Source organism: Nicotiana attenuata, unplaced genomic scaffold (genome assembly GCF_001879085.1).
Source record: "Nicotiana attenuata strain UT unplaced genomic scaffold, NIATTr2, whole genome shotgun sequence".
Taxonomy (NCBI): domain Eukaryota; kingdom Viridiplantae; phylum Streptophyta; class Magnoliopsida; order Solanales; family Solanaceae; genus Nicotiana; species Nicotiana attenuata.
In genome coordinates this window covers 215,523-220,984 of record NW_017670272.1, presented here as the reverse complement: position 1 = coordinate 220,984, position 5,462 = coordinate 215,523, and positions in this window count along the sequence as shown.

Genomic DNA, 5,462 nt, shown 5'->3' with positions numbered 1-5,462 from the left:
TATATATAGTAATTGATTACTTTATTTGGATTAATAAATATAGATATCGTATAATTAAATATGATAAAAAAACAACGAAAAATAAATATATAAAAAATAACTACCCATTCAAATTGGGTGGGAGTAGTTTCAAGTTTGAGTTTTTAAATTATTTTAAAATAAAAACCAAAAAAAAATTACCAATAAAACAACGAAAAAAGAGAAGAAAAACTACCCATTCAAATCGGGAAGTAGTTTCAAGTTGGAGTTTTAAAATAATTTTAAAATAAAAAACAAAATTAAATAAAATAATGAATTACTAATTCAAATTGGCGAGTAGTTTTAAATTGGAGTTTTAAAATTATTTTAAAATAAAAGAACAAAAAATCTATTTATATATATATAATATAATATAATATAATATAATATAATATAATATATGTATAATATATAATATATATAATAGGAGAGTCAAAGAAATCTATATCATCTATATATATATAATAGGAGAGGCAAAGAAATGTTATAATGACAAGTGTCATAATTTCTATTAACAATATAATTATACTAAATATTGGATAATATAATAAATAAAAATAAATAAAGAAAAAATTATTTGATGACTATATAAGTCCCTTTAATTTAATAGAGATTTTATTTATTAAAATTTATGCAATATCTATTCTATTTATATAGAATAGGATAATCAAATAATTGTGATAATTCCAAATGTAACATCAAAAAATTAACAATGTGACAAATATTTTTTTAATATTGACCGCGCATCGCGCGGGTACGACTACTAGTTATATTAAAAGGAGAGTAGTGAAGCATGTGGTTAAGTCAAGTGGCAAGCTAAAATGAAGTCACTTGGCAAGTTTAAGACAACATTAAAAATTTCACCTTTTTTGTCACTTAATCGTGATAAATTAGAATAGTTTAATCTTTGTACATGGACAAATGATTTTTTCTTTTTCATAATATTTACGCGATTGAGAACTTCTTTGTGGAACTATTTGTCCTTATTGAGTTCAATATTCTTCATTTTCAGGACTTGCACTTTAATTTTATAATTCAAACATATTTAAATAAAATATTTATTTAATTTTTTAAAACTTTTTACTGATTTAGACAAAGCACATGCGCAACGCGCGTACTATTGACTAGTATAGTAAAAATAAGAAAGAGTAGTAAATCACAATAAAAGAATAATGTAGTTAAATTATCCTCTCCTTAAGGCGTTTGCAAAAAACAGAAGTGACAACTAAAATGGAATGGAGGAATAATTATTAAAATTTCAAAATCAAGATGAAAATAGAAAAATTTAAAAAGTAAATCCCAACATGTAAAAAAAGAAAATTTGAATTTAAACTATATCTTATTTGATTATGTTAGATTGTTGACACTAATTATTGAATAATAATCTTAGAGCGCAAAAGTGATTTTACAGCCTATTTGTCAATTAAGGTTTCGATTCTAATATTTGTTACCTATCAATATGTTTACCCTTAAAATTTGAAAATAAGGATATGTGATTTCACTTGGCACAAACTGATAAATATGAAAACTAATGTTAGAAATTAACAGGAAAATAAGGCAGAGCAATAAAATGACTTCAAGGCACGCAAACATTTGTCTATTTTGGCTCTCTATGTTGCAAGATAAACGGGAAAAGATATGTAATGCATTATGATATAGCTAGCCATCTGAAATTATATATGTGGGATATTGGTTTAGGAAATTTAATGTTTTGCTAATCCTATTTTCTTCAATTGGAAGATGATGATGTATGAGGATTAGTGGTTCAACTTTATAAATACTTCTGTTGGTGTTCCCAGAGAAGAGAAACAAAACCTGGTCCGAAACATCTCAATGGCTTTTATGGTCTGAAAATATCATGTGATATTTCTAAGAAATAGAATTGAAGAAAAAAAAAAAGATAGACAACTCATAATTCCATGGGATATATTGAATAAGCGGTAAAATTAAACTTTGTTAGTATTTAGCAAGTGTAGTTCATACAAGCAAATAATTAGTATTGTTTTGTATTTGAATTATAGGCCAACAAGCAATTTGGGCCAACTGCTTGATATTCAGATTGATAATTTGAAGCTTTTTGACGAGGCCAAAAAGTATGCAAAATGATTCTTAACTACAAAGTTTTGACTAATTCTATTCGTATATGTCAAACCAATTGACAAACAGAAAATTCATGTCTCTGATTAACCTTATGAATGGTTCTCCATATTGTGTGGTTATTTTGAACCCTTCAAGTTTTGAAGTTAATTGAAGACCGTTGTAGCCAAAAACTGTTCTACAAATTAATAAAGTCAGCAAAGCCACCAATGAACTAATCTCTTTACATTCATTTTTTTATCAATTACTGTATTCTCTTGATGTTTCACAGTCTTTTATTTAAAGCATATTATTTCATGGAATTTCTATAATACCGGAAACATCCGTGTCTTTGGGCTGAAAAGTATGAAAGTTGCATGGAAAAAGAAAAGAAAAGAAAAGGTAAGGTGGTAATGTGACTATAAAGAGAGGAGTACAAAAGCATCAAAGAAGAAAATGTTCAAGTTCAGTTAGGTGTAAAACATTTTAGCTTAAGACTTTTTTTGGTTTCATAAATGAGAACATGCAACAAGTGAAAGAAATATTCGTTACTTCTATTCAATGAGTTAAAGTTTCTACATAGCTTTAATATGTAACTAAGTGTCACGACCCCAACCCTGATCGTGATGACGCCCAACACACTGCTAGGCAAGCCCGACCAATTAACAACCTTAACCCAATTCATTATACAGTTCATTATTAGCTAACACAATTAAATTACCAAACCAACATAATAGAAGTCTGAAATAAGAGTTAAATGTGCGGAATTTCAAATGACAATACTACTACATAGCCCAATAAATCCGGTGTCACAAGTCTGAGCCTCTAACACAAGTTTAACAGCCTAATACATAATCAGTCTAGGAAATGTAGATAAAACGAAAGGATAGGAGGGAGAGATCAGGGCTGCGGGCAGCAACCTCGATACTCCAGGATATGTGCTGCCCGACTGAAAATCCTCAACAGCCTCAGATGCACCTGGATCTGCACGCAAGGTGCAGGGAGTAATGTGAGTACTCCGATCCAGTGAGTAATAAGCATAAATAATGACTGAGAATGAGAAATCCTGAAGAAGCACAGAGTAATCTATAATGCGGCAGTTTAAAACAAGTAATATGAAATCAATAAACCAGTGAAGTAGAAATATGGAAATGCCACAACAGATAAGCAAATAAATGATAGCCAAATAAAGGAATGCAACACATAGTACGGTACTCTCTAGTACCCATTGCGGCGTGCAGCCCGATCCATTTATTTATCGTCGACGGTGCTCACTGGGGGTGTGCAGACTCCGGGAGGGGCCCCTTACGGCCCAAGCGCAATATCAAGCCATCTCGTGGCATCAGCTAGGCCCTCGGCCTGGTATCAATATCTATAATACTGCTGCGGCGTGTAGCCCGATCCATACTCAGTCCAGAAATCACATAAGCCCCTCGGGCCATAATAAAAATAGTAGTACTCAGCCCAAAACATCATTAGAAATTTCATTTAAGTTTCAAATCTGAGTAAAAGTGGCTGAGTTTGTAAAACAGTATTAAACAATAAGACTGAGTTCAAGTAATATGTCAAAATAGTGAGAAAACAGTGATAGCAATCCCCGAGGGTTCAAATAATTGGCACGAAGCCCAAATATGACAATTAGTCAAATAAAATGATGATACCAAATAAACTTCAATCAATTACGCGGTAAAAACAATACTCGGGACGGACCAAGTCCCAATCCCCAAGAGTAAACGACCCCGCGCTCATCATCAAATGCGTGTCTCACCTCAATATAGCACTACGATGTGCAAATCCGGGGTTTCAAACCCTCAGGACATCATTTACATTCATTACTCACCTCAAACCGGTCAAAACTCTAGCTCGATTGCTATGCCCTTGCCTCTCAAATCGGCCTCCTTGCGCGTCGAATCTGACCAAAACCAGAGCGAATACGTCACAATATGCTAAAGGAACAAAACCCAATCGAAAACAATCAAAAAATATCAAAAATCTCGAAATTAGCAAAACCCGAGCCCCCGGGCCCACTTCTCGAAACTCAAAAATTTTTACATCAACAGATTCCTTATCTCGCCACGAGTTCATACATATCAAAATTACAAGAATCAGAGTTCAATTGACCCCTCAAATCCCTAAATCTTAGCTCTCTTAAGTTCAAGCCCTAACCTCCATTTTTAGTCCTTGATTTCTTAGTTTTTTTCAGTCTTAATTCACGAAATAATACCATAGAATCGTGTTTTAGGTCCAAGAATCCTTACCTTATCAAAGCTCCTTGAAATCCCTCTTCAAAATCACCCACAATTCTCCAAGTCCGAAGTTAGAAATGAAAAGCCCTTCACAATTCGTGAAGAAGAACTTAAATACCTTCTGCCCAAACAAAACCGCATCTGCGGTCCAAAATCCGCTTCTGCGTTACCGCTTCTGCGGCCCAATCTCCGCATCTGCGGAAGCCTCTTAAAATCCCAGCATCCGCATATGTGGTCCAACTGTCACATCTGCGACTCCGTAGATGTGGTTCTCACCCGCACCTGCGGTTTCAGCCTTATTCCCCTAAACCCGCATCTGCGACAAAAACTCCGCATCTGCGGCTTCGCAGATGCAGCTCCTCGTCCGCTTCTGTGGAAACAGCTGCCCAGACCAAAACTCGCACTTGCGGCCTCCCCTTCGCACCTGCGAGACCGCACCTGCGGTCCCCTTTCCGCAGGTGCGGAAATACCAGCAACAACAGAAATTTCTACAACAACACAAGTCCAAATTCTTCCCGCTTAGCCATCCGAAATCACCCCGAGGCCCCCGGGACCTCAACCAAAAGTACCAATACATCCTAAAACATCATTCAAACTTGTTCCAATCATCAAAACACCTCAAACAACACCAAAACCATCAAATTACATCGAATTCAAGCCTAAGTTCTCCTAAAACTTCCGAAACACGAATTAGATCAAAAACCCAACCAAATCACCTCCGAATGACCTGAAATTTATGCACCCATCCCAAATCACCTAACGAAGCTACAACAACTCTCAGAATTCCATTCCGACCCTCGGATCAAAATCTCACCTATCAACCGGAAATCGCCAAAACACTAACTTTGCCAATTCAAGCCTAATTCTACACCGGGCCTCCAGAACCACTTTCGATCACACTCCTAAGTCAAAAAATCATCCCCGGAAGCTAACCAAATCATCGGAAATCACATCCGAGCCCTCTAACGCATAAGTCAACATCCGGTTGACTTTTCCAAATTAAGCCTTCCTTAAAGAGACTAAGTGTCTCATTTCTTACCAAATTCACTCCGAACTCAACCCAATCAACTCAACCACCTAAAACACGGATAACGGAGCATAAAGAAGCAGGAATGGGGGAAA